Here is a 17,335-nt window from a genome sequence, read left to right as displayed (position 1 = left end):
ACTATTTTGTTAATTGAACGTATATTAGTATTTAAATCAAATATACGTTTCGTTAGATTTAATATGTATTTATTTAAATATATATGTATCTAATTTACATATTTTTATATGCTTAATTAACAAAATAATATTTAGTGGAGGTGGTGCTGTCATTTATCTTTGATTTATACATTTGAGATTAATCATTTCCTGACATATATACACAATAAAATAATAATAGTAATAATACCAGAAATAATAATATCAGAAAATGATTGATCTAAAATGTATAAATCGAAGTTTAATATAAATGACAAGAATCAAATATCAAAGGAAATGTGATCTGAAAAAAATATATGGAAAGTATCGCGTTTGCAGTCTATGTAATTTCAAGCGCATGAAATCGAGATACATCTATTAAAGAGAAAGAGAGAAAGAAAGGAGGGGGCGCAAACGTCCCGTCTGAAGTTAGTCGCTCGCGAGCTTCAGATTGGTAGACAAATGGGAGCGTGTGGCTGCTTGAGTTTTCGTCGCCAGTTCGCCAGCGATTATCCTTATCGCGTTCGCCGGTGAATTATCGCGTTACGTCCGCGCGATAGCCGCGTTTCGAAATTCACGTTCGTCTCACGTGTCGTGCCCTTTCGCTCGCTCGCTCTCGTCGCGAGATACCATCGTCTCGCTTCATTTGTTCACTGGCGATCGCGCCGAATGCCGCACGTAACCTGAAACCTCCTCGCGGCGGATTCCGCAAATTCATGTCCTCGTTTCTGCAAACTCGAGTCGGTCGGTGCACGTGTGTACGTGTTCGATACTTGAAGGATGTGCTTAAAGAGATGTCAGAAAAATTGTGAGTTTATTAAAGTAGCGCGTGAAATATACACGGTGTGTCCAGCGGAGACTTTTTCGTCGACATTGTTGGGGCTCGGCAGCAACGTGTTTTAAAGTCGCAGTTTCAAACGACATTGCTCGACTAAAGTATGTATGGATGTATATAATTTCGTTATCGCTACGCGAAGAAGCACTTTGAAGGCTTCTGTAATCTTTTTGTTTAGCCACATTTTTCTACGTATTATTATTTTATTCATAATTTATGTTTTCAAAACTATATGTTTTCAAAACTGTATGTTTTAATATAAAAAAAATAGAAACAAGATAGAAACGTGTAGCTAAATGAAGTGGAGCTATTATTGAAACAAATGATTGGAATTTTCTGAGATAGGACTTTTTTTTTATGGAGGTTTTTGAATCGCAAATTTTTCAATCGTTCTAAAATCATAATTTTTCTTCGGAATTTATACTTCACGAATGTTTCTTTATATATATTAATTTATTTAGCTGCAAGATTTATTTTTCCGAGCTAGCAAAATTGATAAGATATACCTATATAACTGATATATATTTTAAATTCTCTTTAGATCAATCATGTTCTTCATGAATAATTACGACGATTGCCGATTGAATGTTTTATAGTGAGTCATTATTGCGATTATAACGATTTTTTCAATCGTTATAAAATAATTTTTCTTCAGAGTATACTGTATACTTTACGCGAATGTTTCGTTATATATACTGATTTATTTATTAGCTGCAAAATTCATTTTTCCAAGCTAGTAGAATTGACAATATACATACATATATAGTTGAGATATGTATTTTAAATTCTCTGTATATTAATCATGTTCTTAATAAATAATTACAACGACGATTGACAATATGTTTTACATAGTGAGTCATTATTACGATTATAACGATTATAATGTTACACGATATTAATTAACAGGAATTACCAATAAATACATACATAGGTATCATTTATTTTCTCATTTATGTTTAATTGTTCGCTAATTTCACCAATTGACTAAAATGGATTTTGAGGATTGGGGACGCGGATTTAAAGCAAATTTCAAACTTATAAACGATAATCCGGATTACAGATTAAACAAACTTATCGCGAATAAAATATCAAAAAAAATTTTTTTTAATTAAGAAAAATTGTATAAAAATCGATCTTATATTATCTGATATGTAAATTACCTCATACAAATATTTTTCATAAAAGCTTAACAAATATTTTGAAAATTACTAATTAACGCTTTTTTATGCGCTGGTTGATATTTGTTCGCTATCGTTCGTGCTCGTTCGTTTGATCGTGATTTGCGCTTTACACGCGAGTTACCGTGAAACGCGTACATTTTCGCCTGACCGGAGGCGCGGTCAAAATTACAAGGGACGCGATATATTCATGTGCCTTCTTGCTCGTTCGAATCCCGGGATTCGTTTTTACAGCTTCGGGATTTGACGAGCAACGCGCGCGATATTTACACCACGTGCTCCGCGCATTTACATCATGTATCGTGTCTCCGATCGGATCGCATTTCTCGCGTATAACCGCTGTATTTTTTCTTTTTTTTTACGTGACGTAACCGAGTAACACGATAATTCTCATGCTGGGAAGAGGAGGTGGGAAAAGAGAGGAAGAAGTAGAAGAGCCGCTTGACAGATAGATCCGCGCGTAAAAATTCGTCGCTCTGTCTCTCGCAAGTTGACGCGCATCCGCGTCGCACAAACGCATCGAATTACAGTACCTTCCGATGGGCGTGTCCCACTGACATTCCGACCTCGTCGTCTTTCATCCTATTGAAGGCTTTTCTACTGTGTTCCTCTTCCTCCCTGCCGCGCGCGCGAAAAGGGACCCTTTTTCTAGCGCCGGCGTTTAGTCGGCGGTTTTCACGTGTTTACAGTACCCGTAGGAAGTCACACCTACCTACTGAAGGCCTGATGCCCGAAGGTCTTTACAACGATACCCGTGTAATCGATACGTTTTTCACAATGAGACTTAGGCGACTTTACTAGAATGTTTCACCGCAGGTATAACAGTTGTGACAAACGCCCCATAATGACGTGACATAATCGTTAGGTTGATTGACAGGTGTTAACTGCGTTCAATTTACATAAAACGCACCTACACATGCATTTGTGTTCTTTTTAGTATATATTAAAATATTATATAGATTATATTTTTATTGAATAAAGAAATCATGTCTTGATCATTCAGATTTTAGTAAACAAAAATTATAATGAGTAAATGATTTTTTTCTACAATTAGTTTAATATTAAGAAAGCTTTAACAGATAGAAACATTTTATATTTTTATTACACTTTTTGTGAAATGTAATTATTGTATGAAAAATTATATGTATATGTAATTTTTAATACAATAATTATTTTGCGAAAAATGTAATAAAAATATAATATTAAAATAATATTTTTATCTATGTTTAATTAAAACTCTTTTAATATTAAACTCATTATATAGAAAAAACATATATTATCATTATTGATACTTTTTTTTTTGACATAACGTAATATTGCGAAATGTTCGAGGAAAATAAAATCGACAATATTATCTTTAAAGAGATCTAATTGCACGCGGAAGCGAATAATTTAAATTTTAATAGTCATTTTAATTAAACGAACATTATGAATATTACGAGCATCTAATTGTTTAAGTGTCCTTTTTATATTTATTCTCTCATATATATGTGACTTTAATTTTCCACCTCCCATTTGAACGCTATCAATTCACATTATGTAGAGGTAGCTGCGCACACCGGAAGTTTACGTCAGGCGGGAAGTACAGTGAATCCCATTCCGACATTCACTCATTTATAGCTTATTCTTTCGAGATTTGATCAAAGGTCGCATAATGCAATTTTATAATGCTCTGCATGGTTTAAAATTTATGAATTATGTCCAAAACTACATGATGAATTAGTAAATACTCTTGTGCACATCTTTTTCTGCCTCATCATCATGAAAAATTGTCTCGTGACATCATCGTTGATGACCATGATATGTATGAGAGATTGGAATCGCAGAAGTGTTTTATATGGTCTATGACGTAATGTGTATGAAACTATCTTAGGCTAAATGTCCGCAGTTTCGAGAACTTTGTGTGATTTTCCCCTTTTCGACTAATAATAATTGAAACTCATTAGGGACAAAAAATCTTACTCGTTTTTTGCGATTTATTTTTTTCTTTATAACTTTCTATAAAAATAAAATAAATTATTTCGGTATCTGAAAGTTATATAACAATATTATTTCTTACTTATTTTTCTTTGACATATGACATCATTTTTTCTCGGAGAATTTTTCTTACATCACAATCTTTTTACATTGTATAAAAGACGAATTACTTTAAAGAGGTCTTATGAAATTTTAAATTTAAATTAAAGAACGTGTGATACGGGCGTTCTACGAATATAATTTACATTATATGAAGACAAATAACTATTAACAGAGAAATGTCAAAATGTAAAATATTACTAAAAAAAGAATTACGGGAGAAATTGTCATTTACTATATTTTTGTATGCACACATATTTTTGTAAAAAAATGGATATGATATAGATTTTCATTTTTAGAAAATTTACAAATTTATTTTATAATTTTAAAACTTCAAATTTTTAATGCGCAAACAAAGCAGTCTTTTAATTATTTTCAGATATTATTCTGCATAATCCTTTTAATGATGTTCTAATATAGATACATATAAAGTTTAATTGAGATTAAAACTTGAAACATTCCGACTAAATTACGCTATGAAGATAAATAATTTTACTAGGAAACGCAGAAAAGTGTTAAAATGTTAAAAGTATGAAATATTGAGATAAAGTATCACACACTTTATTTACTCTTATTAGTTTTATAATTATTTATACATATATCTCTCTGTATAACAAAAAAAGTTATTTTTTTTTTAATTTGTTTATGGAAATAAAGTTTCCAGAGTAGATACGAATTGATGCACTGTTAATAATTCCTCATGCTTTTAAGAGCTAACTAAATGTAAACTGTATTCAAAAGGATTAATGTCCAACTTTATAAAAAAAGCATTACGAGTTATCAGCAGTATGCTAATTCGCTTTACATAATAAATCTGTGAGGTTCTAAAACAATGTTTCGGAGTAATATAATCATGCCAATCCCTCGGTGGTGAACTTATCGACGGTTATACGGATCGATAATTTGGAAAGGGCGCATTCACAACCTTCTCCTCCTTTTGCCAACAACTCTTGTTCTAGAAAAGCGTTCGACCGATTCATTGATCTCGAAAGATGGGCGAGATATGCGCATAAGAGCAAGTGAGATATTGTAAATTGCTTTGTTTTAATAAAAATTTGCGTACATTTCATAAAATATATTTGGTTAATATTCAAAATTAGAAGTGTCGGGAGAAATTAAGGTGAAGGGGTGAACATTGATTACAAAACCTTGTGCCTCGGTTAATTACAAGTGGAATTTGCCTTGACAGAAACTCGATTTTGTTAATTAAATTACGAGAACTGATAAGTAGCCGCCTGTAATCGAATTTTGGTTAAGAAGAGTTGCTCGAAGAGTTAGAAGGAATATAATCGATTGCCGATTGCCGCGTTTGATGGCACGCATTAATTCTTATGCTAGCGAGAGAAAAGCTTGGGGAAGACACGGAAGGGCGACATTATTCGAGGACGGTGACGTAATTTGAGGGTTGCGCACATAATGTTGAATTGTCGCGCCTGAAAGCGCAGCAACAGGGTGATGCTGAAGTGCGGAGCCTCACCTTCGTGGCATCTTAACTATAAACTTGGCAACGTATTTTGTGCAGTCCTTATTGCATTGTTTAGGTCTACCATTTCTCTTGGAACGTCTCTTTAAATTTCTCAAATTTATGCAAACGAGAAATTTGCACGTATCTGTTGCAATTTAGAATTACAAATTTGCTGTTTTGTGTATAAACAATACATTCTAGCAGAATTGAAAAGACACGTGAGTTTTGAAGTTTCTCTCACCTATGAATTTTATCATGATTTATTTATATTTTTGATTATAACTCGCAGCATTATTTTTCAGTTGAAAAAGTTTAGAATTGTGATTGAGAAGTTACAATATTGAGACTCGAAAAAATGTCTGTTCTGTATTTAACAAATTTCAATGCAAATAATTATGGTACAGATCTAAAAATGTACAAGGCATTAGAAAATTATAGTTGCCAAAATTCTAGCTCCGATATCTCTTATTCAATGTTACATGTATATTAAGATATATAGTATTTCGTCAATATCGTTACTGGAAGTCTATTCAACGATATTGTCTGATAATATCGACGCGATGTAAGCATTTCTAGACGCGTGCATATGCTGGTGTATATCGGGGGATATCCCTTGTTTTAATTTTAGTCTCGTAACAGACTGCGCTCATGTGAGGAACAGGCGGGTGGCGTTGACCCGCTGGCATAACCTACAAATATTTTTCCCCTCTGCTCCTACTGTGCCCCACCCTATTTCCCGTTTTACCCTCCCTCCCTTTTCTCAATCCTTTCTCTTTCTCGCTCACCTCGGGCGATACATCAACGTAAATCCACGGGCGTTCTTGCGTTCCCCTTTTTTGGATGCTCGAACGAACTCGCAGTCTCGCTTGTAACCTCTCTCTCTTTTCCCCCTTTCTCACCATTCTTTTCGTCTCTGTCCGCCCCTCTTCTTGTCGTGGCCTGTTAACCTTCCCTTCTCTTCCCGATCTGTGTACGATTGGGATTTCATAGCCGATACCAGCTCCAGCGTGCAACGTTTCGCAATGCCAGAGCATTTATTTGACGTATTCATTCGATAAATCGCGCGATAATTGGCGCGATTGTTAATGGACTCTCTTACTCTCTGTTTTTCATCCTTTCGAATAGTATCGCGCACTTAAAAACCTTTCTCTTTGAATAAAAGTTACTAAACGACGAAATTCTACTAAACATTTACTTTGTTAAAAAATTAGATTTAAAAGGAGAAAAATCCAAATCGAAAAAGACGTTAATAATAAATTTCAAGTAAATGCAGATTATGTAAAGTGAAATTAAGCTACTGGAACAAAAACGCAAAAAGCAGGGATATAAAAATGAAAATCCGAATATATATATATTCGTGTGCAAAATTTTAGCTTTTAACTTTTTCATCCGTAAAAAAGTGAAAAGTTATGTAATCGACCTTTGATCGCACGTCCATTTTAGAATAATAAAGGTTGTTGAACATTCTGTTCTATTTTGTTCGTCATGATGGATATCTAATGAAGTTGTACAATAGAATTAAAACAAAAATACACGCACACTCCGAAATGATTCAGGAAGCTTTTAAATTCAATGTGTTTCGAATAAACAATGAAACATAACAAACTACACTTTATTGCCTCTCTGCATTACTTACAAAAAGATCGTGATTCGATATTTATATGTAAATCATAATTGTTCACGCGCGGATTAGTTTATTACATATGCATTCAGTATCGTTAGCACATGTAGAAATTCATTAATAATTAATATAAACGTAAACAAATAATGTAATTGAATTAACAACAATCTATATTTCATAGAATTTAATACATTCATGTGCTAAATAGTTCAATAAACAATATTTAGCAAATATCGAAGCAATACGATTTTATCGACGAATGACGAAACTATCTCTCTCTCTCTCTCTCTCTCTCTCTCTCTTTTGTTCGCTTTTTCTCGACGTTATAATTTTTTTTCAGACCAGCTCTTGATAACGATCTCAGTTTTTTCGATTCGCAGCTTGGTTGCGCCGTAATGACCGCGTTTTCGCGCCAATTCGTGCGGCTTGCCGATAACGCGTTCGTTGGCGCAGAATTTGATCCCGCGGGAATGATAAATATTCAAGGGCATTGCTCTTTCTCTTCGCATCCTATCTCGAGGAATTCCATGACGCGGGAGAGCGAGAGAAAGAGAGAGAGAGAGAGAGAGAGAGAGAGAGAGAGAGAGAGAGAGAGAGAGAGAGAGAGAGAGAGAGAGTATGCATTTTGCGCGGCGTGACAACGCACGCGTAGCGCGGCCGACTTGCCGACAATGAGTCGGAATGAATGATTTGCAAGCGTTGAAATGCATGAACGAGCAGCCAGAGCGCAACGTCCGATTGGATGGTGAATAACCCCCGTCGCACCCGCAATCGCGCGCCCCCTCGCGAATTTATGGCTTCAAAGCGGCCCGACGCATCCACCGCGCCTCGTCAAATTGCTTTTGAGCGGTTTTTTAACCCCGCGCTCTCTCACACGCGACCAATTTCGCGTTCTAATTGCACTTCGTCCACCGATATGTCACGCGTTCGTCGGAGGAACTTGGCTGCCTCGATGGCTTTCTTGAGAATTTTTCCATATCGTAAACATGTATACATATATACAAATTTTGTGCCGCGCGATCCCTGTTAATGTTAGATATCGATTAGATATTTTTGTGGCAGTATATTGAATGAAACGTATGTATGAATGGAAGGCTAATTTTATATCGCTCATCCTGTACATTTTTATTAATTATGTCAGTCGTAATCATTTCTATTTATATCATTCGAAATTTTTAATTTTATTCAACATATATACATTTATTTAGTTACATTTTAATTAAATATATTAAATTTATTATTAATGTTACATTTTTTTTGAATTATTAATATAACTGAATATATTATTGAGTTTTATTTAACATTGTAAATATTTCCCTATATATATATATATATATATATATATCATTTAATATAATTTTAGAGAGAAATGTATATATCTATAGCTCTCTGAAATGTGTATACGGATTCAAAATGCAGAATTACCTACCATTCATTCTCGGTATTCCGCTTATGCGTCTTGACGGGTTCTAATAAATGAAATTCCACTACATTTCAGAATAATTCGCGTCAATAAAACGGCTCGAGGGTGGCTTTTCTCTGGAACGTTATTTTTTAATGCGAGTACTCGTGGAAAATGCCGGTATAATGTTTCTGATCCCATGCGCGATGCGCTTTTAGCCCCAAAAATGCCGCCCGTGGAGAGGCTCGTTGGGACGAAAAATATTCTCCGTTTAATTGCACGCAACCATTTGCCTGCGATGAAAGCCACGGGCATGTTGTAGGAATGGACTTGCTGAAAATGATACTGCGACATGTCGCGATGTTGCTCCTAATGTAATGAGAATTGGCGGCTGAACGTGGAATATTTTTCTCCTCGACTCTGCCTCTTCACGCAATTTGGAATTTTTTTTTTTAAACAAAGTAGGGGTTTCCTCCTTTTCCATGGCTATATTATTTGTACTCCCTTAAGATTAGAACGTACGAGTATGTCTGTGTCGGCCAAAGTTATGGTTAGCATATTTGCCTCGGTATATTCGCTTCAGAGAATTAATATTGCTTACGAAGAACTCTCAGAGCGATATACATCATTTTTATGTTTAGCATTTTTTGGGGTTTATTTTTTTGTTGAAATAATCGTGTTGCATTTTTCCCACAAAAAAACAAATAATCTTTTAAAAGCAAATTTCTTAATAAAAATATGTATTTTGTTTTTCTACGAAAATTGAACATAAATGACAGTTTTGTGACAAATTAAAGATTATAATAATAATAATAATAATAAAACAAAATCTCAATAAAAAATAAAGTGAACAAAATTCCGATTTATTAATATATGAAAAAAATGTTACTTATAATTTTTATTGAGAATACCTATATTAACTTAATTGATTGCGGACTATTCCAACACAGTAGAGTGTATTTTGCGTTACTCCTAATATCCCTACATTATCACAAACTTCGGTAATGGTCGAAAAACAGTATCGCGTGTAAAGTTTCGTTGGATTTAAAGTTCGAAGGTTCAAACTACCGAAACAGTGGCTCGAAGCGCAGTGATAATTTCTCGGATATATTTTACGAAATATGTTCTACCGTCGTGGAATCTCGGCAGATGCGGCAAACTTGTTGGGTTCATAGATACTTAAATGTCGAAAGTGTGAACATAAAGCCCCAGCGTTGAGCATTTGCACCGCTCTATTTGAGTGGATGCCACGGCGAATCGATATCGCCATTGTTTTCTATTCGGTTGATAATGCGCCTCTGCCTTTATACATATGGTGATCTCGCTTTAGCGCATACTTCCCTATTGTTCGTGTTTGCCAAAGATAAAATTTTATAAAATCGAGCCTCGTGAGACGTTCGCACATATAAGTATCTACATAAGTACCTGAGGGAATACTTTTTCCAGAGTTTAACAAAAATTCTTATAAAAACTTTAAAAACTAGATTGTGAGTTTCTGCATATAATTTTTACTATTATGCGGTGTACATTAAAAAATTATATTTCCCATTCTATCAAATTCTTTAACATTTTTATTTACATAATATATGTTAACGCAAGAAATATATTAGAGAGAATTTAAAAATTGATTTTTTTTGATAAGAACTATAAACAATAACGCGAAACATGTTATTACTTTATAAATAGCTGGTGACTGAAGCGATATGAGTTTGTAATCTTAGTTCTTATTATTGGTAAAGAGACAATTAATTGACATTTGACGAAAGTTAATTAATATTTCAAAAATAACATTTTTCTTACTTTGACGATTCCTATAATTCAATTTTTCTCATTTGATACAACACGTATCCCAATTTAAAGAATTCTCCACCTGAATTATCTCATCGACGCGTTTGCGAATGTAAATATGAAAATGCAAATAACACAGTTTGTTTACACGTAATACCCTTCGCCCTACTAAATTGCTTACTTTTCAATGAAACATAACTGTAACACTGTACATGTAACACAGCTTATGTTGGCATAAATTTCAAGCGTTTAATTCTTTGTTTTCGCGCGTTGCTTTTCGCGCCACTTTATTGTGTTTATACTAAATAAACCTTTGAAAATCTGTGTCATATTAACAACTGAAACGTTTAGTCTGAAGTCGCTGAATAATATAACGTGAATTGTGTAGCTGATTTTGGTTAATTAACTTTGATTAATAAAACGACCTTTTCCAGGTCGCAATCTTATTTAAGGAACGTCCTACTTTTAGCGGATTAAATTTCGATTATGAATTCTACGACGAATTTGGAATTTTCAATCTTTCATTAGAATGATTATTATTTAATCAGATGATTTTATTAGTCGCATTAACCTTCCGTTTTTAGCACATCAAATAAGAAAAATTTCGAGTACACGATTTAAGACGAAGATAACGAAGTCAAAGAGAGACAGTTTGTCGATATATCTTTTTCAGGGTGTCTTTTTTTTTTTTTTTTTTTTTTTTTTATAGTCAGGAAATTTGCCTAAACCAAACTTCGCCGTCCTGACCCCTGAGGGAGGGTCAGGAGGCTTTGTGGTGGATTCCCGCCCGTAGTATCCCGAGGGACTATCGGGCGGGGGACCGACCTAAAACCTGACTGAAGCCCCTGGTCATATGGGTTATGTCCACCGCGGAACCGCGTAAGCATAACTTCACGGTGGACACCCGACCGGCGTCCTTTAGGAAGGACACATCCCCCGAGAGGATACTACAGGTATCCCCCCGGAGAGGACATCCCTTGCCCCGAAAGGGCATCGAGGGGAGCCGGGCTACTAGCCCCCCCCGGACTTCCCAGGGTCGACGTGCAATGAGAGCGGGGCCCCCACCCCTCTCTCTGCCAACCCGGTCAGTGAGACGGCCGCAGCCGTCCACACCACACTTAAACGTCACAAGACGTCACCAACTATACGTGGACAAACATATACACGTCCACAACATAAACCAAGTAAGGGCCGCAGGCCCAGCCCTCAAGGAGCCAACATTGAGGCACTATTGCCGACCACAATAAAGGTGGGAGGGTTGTTACCCCCACCTATGAACGAAGTACAAACAAAACAAAGACTTACATAAACTTGGCGTGGGTGAAGAGGCCACAGAGTCACCTTTCGGCAGCCTCCCCGACACTCAACACTTTTCAGGGTGTCTAGCAGCAGCGAGTTTTATTTACTATTTATCTGGATTTTTTTACATTATTCTACATTTGTCTCAATAATTTGAAATTTTTTATTAAATAAATATAAACTTTTTCTCTTGACTCCCATAGCACACTAATTTTCTGTGTTAAAAATTGATTAATCTACAGCGTGTTCGTTAATTTATATTTTCATCGTCGTGTTATTTTATTTCAATGTGTTGAACATAGAGATAAAACTAACAAATTTGATATAAGTAAAAAACGTGATTATTTAAATAGTTTATAGTTTGTTTCGATTCTCGTACATAATTCAAATTGTATATGATTTAAATTTTTGTTTTAATTTCCGACCTTTTTATTGTTGACAAAAATATAGATATATGCAAATTATATGTTTGGAAAAAAAAAAAAATATATATATATATATATATATATATATATATAATACTAAAAAATCAGGGAAAAAATTAATTTCTAGTCTTAGAAAATCAAATGAAAAAGTGAGGGAATTTTTTTCATCGAGTTTGCTGGACACCCTGATCTTTTTTCCCTTCTAAGTAGCGAAAATTCCCGAAACACCGATTTATACGACGCGCAAAATGGAGTCTAATTGCGCCCTGGATGAAATAGCGATTCGCGTAATTCGCAAGCGAGGTGGGAGGGGGTAAGGGGCGGGCTTGTTACAAAACAAATTGCATCCTGCGAGCTCGCGCAGCCAGCCGGTTATTATCCAGGCGCGATACAGGCTGCAGCCGCCGCGAATGTCAATTACTTCTTGCGCTCTGCTCGCGCGCTACTTTGTTCGACCGGTAACTTCCTTAATGAACGGAATTCGGCTCGGACTGGGCACAAGCGGAGAGGTGTTTCCGGTCTTTCTCTGCAACTTCCTCGGCGGCGTGCTGATGCAGAAGAGTAGGTTCTCTCTATCCCCTCTCGCGTAAGGAAGGCGATGCTCCCGGCTTCGCCGGAGCTTCTCTCTTCTAGGATTTTCTATACATGTATACGGGTATTGAAAGGACGACGGAAGAGTGGAAAAAAGTCTCGAGCGGAAAATAGTGCACTGGCGCATGCGAATTTATATCGGGACGACGCTTTCGCTGGTACACACGCAACCGTGTCTTATTTTTACGACGATGCATGAATTCTAAACCCCTTGAAAAAGATCCACTTGCCATCGTATCGCGGTATCGAGGTTTGCTCAGATCTACGTTGCTCCGCGAAAAAGCTTTCGAGAGTCTCTTTCACGGAATATTTTTTTGCGACTGACTTTCTTTTCGCTATTCTGTTTCAAAATAAACCGTCGATCGAAGATTGTGTCTGTGTAAAGAAGAATTGCATATCAATTATTTAATTTGATTTTATTCTTATTGTCCGCCTTATTTGGCAAGAAATAAATATTTTAAATGTTCTAAATAATAGAGATAGAAATTGTATGAATAAATTAACTTATTCTGTAAACTTATACAATATGTCAATCAAATATATATATATATATATATATATATATACTGCGATATTTTCAACTTGATGTGTATTAGTTAGCATTTAAGAGAGTTAAGTACAAAGTTACATACTTGAAAATTTAATTTTATTTGACGGAAAATATCGGCACAAAATGAATGCAACTTATGTGATAAATGTTCTTCTTCGACACACACACACACACACATTTTCTCTGTTAAATTTTAGATTAAAATTGAACTGAAACATTTGACGAAGCGGTAAATTTTCAATTGGAACGTTAGAAAATAGAGAAAGCTATATTAGAAAACTTGCGCGAACGTTACGTATGTTATGCGTGACAGTTATCAGGGTCGTATTAAGGCGCGACTCTGAAGCACCGCTTGTATCCGCAGGCACGAGAAAGAAATACGATAATATCGAAAACATAGTTTGCTCCTTCGGTACATACCTAAAATCCTTTTAGCTAATTTAATCGGACCTAATTCCATTACACAGCCGGCAGCAACCCTTAAGCCCGGTCGTTCCCATTGTTTCATTCCGTTAATTTCGCTCTTCTTTTTTACTTTATTCCGGTCTCGCAGCACAAAGGGAAACCCATCGGGTGAACGAGCGTGCACATGCACACACGCGCGTGCAGAGGCTGCACGTGCCCGCTCGTATGGTCCGGGTAATCAGGTGCAATCTATCGGAAATGTTAAAAATCATTTTTTCTATCTCATCGCTCTTTGTCCTCCTCTCCTCTCTCGTCCCTTCCCTTTCTCGCACACATCCCTCTCGTTCTCATGCATTCATTCATCCTCTGCCGATCGAATCGCCGCGTCGCGCCGGCTCTCTCTCTCTCTGTCGACGTATCGCGTCGATGGATTTGTCCAATCGACCGCAATCACGTATCCAACCGTTGTATTATGATGGCTTCGTTATAAATGGCTCGTCTAACAAATAAAAACTCGCGCAACGAGAAAACCGCGCGTCTGCTTTAATATCCAATGTATCGTCATTTTCAACAATCGGCACGAATTTTTTTTTTTTTTTTTTTTTTTTTTTTTTTTCGTTCTTTACGTTGTACTTTATGTGAAATATTAAATAATTGTACCGATAATTTATTTTTTCAGTATTTGTTAATTTTTAACATTTAATGCAAATTCGTAATATCTTTTATTCCAAACTGTTTTTCATCAATTTTATATTACCAAAATGGAATTTAGAAAGTACTCCGAGTTATTGGATTAAAAAAATTATATAAAATTGCAACGCATACATAAGTAATTATATTTTGACAAACGAAATGAATAATAAAAAGGATGTTCAGCGCGTCTTGATTAGAGAAAGATTAAGTTAGGTGCAAGTATTTTCAAGAAAGAGAGAGAGATAAGAATCTATTATCTCTTCGGAAGGAATCTTCGATGTTCTAATACGATTTGCGTCTTACAAAGAATCTCGCGCTTGCTGCAACTTTGAATGACACTCGGAATTAGGCAAAGTGTCAAGTGCTCTATCCGCGCACAGGGTTTCGTATAATTCAATAAGAAAGTAAATTGTTCATTTTGCCCACGGCTGTCGAATATACAATATTATACACGCTTGCGCGATGTTCGACACACGTGTTTTAACACGTGCACGCGATAGATACGCGCATATATAGGTATATTCGCGCATAATATTCGAGGGCATAGGATATATAAAAAGGGAGATTAATTAGAGATTCAGTCGCGTTTTGCAACGTCGGGTTCGACTCAGACGATGAGAACGACCTTGGAAGGGTGCGAGGAGCTCTCGCGGCGACAGCTACGAGGACGAGGTCGAAATGTCTGTGTGAGATATTGATTCGGCCGGCCCTCTTTCTTGCGGTAGTCACGTGAAAGAAGAAGTGGACGAAGCTCGAAGCCGCATTCGTGCACGTATATCGATTCGACCGGCAGAGAACTAAAGAACGGGAGCGAGAGAAAGGGAGGGAGCGAGAGGGAGAGAGGGAATGAGAATAAGAAGGACAGAGTGTGGTCTCTCGAGCACGCGAGTCACGAGAGAAAGAGAAAGATCCGTACGTTAGTCGTATCTCGCCTGCTCGGCTTCGTCTTGTACGTAATAATTATTAATAAAGCCGACCTTCCCGTTTTTCTCGATCAAAGTTTCACGTCGGCGCCGCAGCGGTATCAGCGATTCGTTCCAGATTAACAACACGCGCCATTTGATTCATGTGGAAAGAGTCACATTTAATCCTTATCTCAACGCGATATGCTTTTCTTATCGAAGCCTTTTTTTGCCGGAATATAATTTAATATCGCAATGTTAACGTCGAATTATTATCATATGTATGCACGTTCTTAAATGTCATATATATATATATATATATATATATATATATATATATATATATATCTGATTAGCGTTCATGTAAATTAACACGCTTGTGAAATACAAAATATATCACTACTCGTAATATCGTTGATATTTTAATATGAATTATTTCAACATTCTTTTTTGTTATATAAAATGTTCTAATATACTTTAGAACAATATTGCTTTATAAATAATAATCAAGATATTATTTTTTTTTAGGCATTTAGATAAAATAAAATAATTATATAGATATTAATACGCTAAACGATTAATTAATGGTAATGAACGAAAAAATGGTATACTATGTAATAATGCAATAGAATTATGAAATACTGTATTAATGCGAGCTGTCAGTAAATAGTGAAAATTGAAATATCTCAGATAAACCGCAGCAACACAAACGAGCAAGATATATCCAATAGGTTCATAAAACTAAAACGAGTTCCAGATAAAGGTTAAATCTGACACATTTCCTTTATAGATATGACAATTTATCGCGTATTTTATACATAGACGTGGGCTTATATTCGTAACACTTTTCTATGTCTGTTTTCTAGTTCTAAAACAGATTCTATTGATTTTAACAATTGTTGACTCTATTCAAACTTCTCGGATTATCGAAATATCGTACGTTTATTCGTATATCAGGATGTATATTCCGACTGTTATTGGATAGACATCATCCAATGTTGAAGTTTGAAATATTCGGAAATACAGTAATATTGAAGTCATGCAAAAGATATTTTGTTTATTTTTGATTACTGTAGATACGCTTACAGTTGTATAATGTTTCACGTTATTGTGTCGAGCGATATATTTAAAATTTAACGTATTTTACTTTTACATTAACCGGATGGAGAAATTCATTTTCAATTTTCACTATTTAGAATAGCAAGCACAACGTTATTTTCTGTTTTCTTGTACAAAACTGTTTTGAAGGAAAACTTTAAAATTTTTTAATTTAACGAAGTTGGAATACTCCGATAGAAACATATAGGTACCAATAAATGCAATTTCGAGACATAATTAATTAGTTGAATCACAAATAAAGAAATAAAATATAAATACTTTTATAGATAATTTATAAAATTCTAATTATAATTATATTTTGCAATTTGAAGAATAATTTGTAAATCAAAATATCAGACTACAAATAGAATAGATTTTAATATATTCTCCTTTTAGCAACTGTCCACTCAGCAAATTATTTTAGTCGTTTCATTTCAGAGACAAATGGTTTGAATAAATTTTATTATTTTTCCTAAACTACTCATTAAAATAAAAGTTTCAATATCTCGTAAATTATTACTAGACTCTAATGAGCTTTCCTCTTAATATTTTTATTGGTATATTAATTTGAGCAAAAAATGATATAAATTGATTAAAGAGGAAGAGAATATAATAATACAAATAAAATAATTTTACCATATGCAGAATATACAAGTTTCTTTTATACATATCCTATGTACAAAATAATAATCTAAATTGTATGAAAATATATACATCAAAATACATATAAAACGATGAATAGAATATTAATCTAAATTCTAGCTTTCGTTATAAATTATATAAAAAAATAGTCCATAAAATATAAATTCGATACATATACACATACATTAATTTCTGAGTATTCGAGAGACCGCGTGCGATAATTGTTGCACTTAACAGCTAATGATATCGAGACTTTAGCGTAACTTTTCCGCAGCGATATATTTCCGCGATTCTCACGCGGAATTCTGACGAAAACAAACGATCGCGCTCAAAACGTTTTTCTTGGC

General features: G+C 34.9%; 1 protein-coding gene across 9 annotated transcripts in view; it reads left to right on the top strand.

The window, feature by feature from the left end:
- The window catches only part of LOC114936159 (uncharacterized), a 366,697-nt gene that overhangs the window by 2,828 nt on the left and 346,534 nt on the right, over window positions 1–17,335 (top strand). Inside the window, exon 1 of one of the 9 annotated variants that reach the window (XM_085481732.1) lies at window positions 468–954. The exons of the other annotated variants lie outside the window; for them this stretch is intronic. The gene's annotated coding sequence lies outside the window, so the exon portion shown is untranslated. Of the gene's footprint in view, window positions 1–467; window positions 955–17,335 lie in introns of those variants that run through there. 9 annotated transcript variants of the gene reach the window in all.

The sequence above is a fragment of the Nylanderia fulva genome, unplaced genomic scaffold, assembly GCF_048542155.1.
Source record: "Nylanderia fulva isolate GAGA-0341 unplaced genomic scaffold, ASM4854215v1 Scaffold19, whole genome shotgun sequence".
In the NCBI taxonomy this organism is placed as follows: domain Eukaryota; kingdom Metazoa; phylum Arthropoda; class Insecta; order Hymenoptera; family Formicidae; genus Nylanderia; species Nylanderia fulva.
This window is presented reverse-complemented; position numbering and strand designations above follow the sequence as displayed.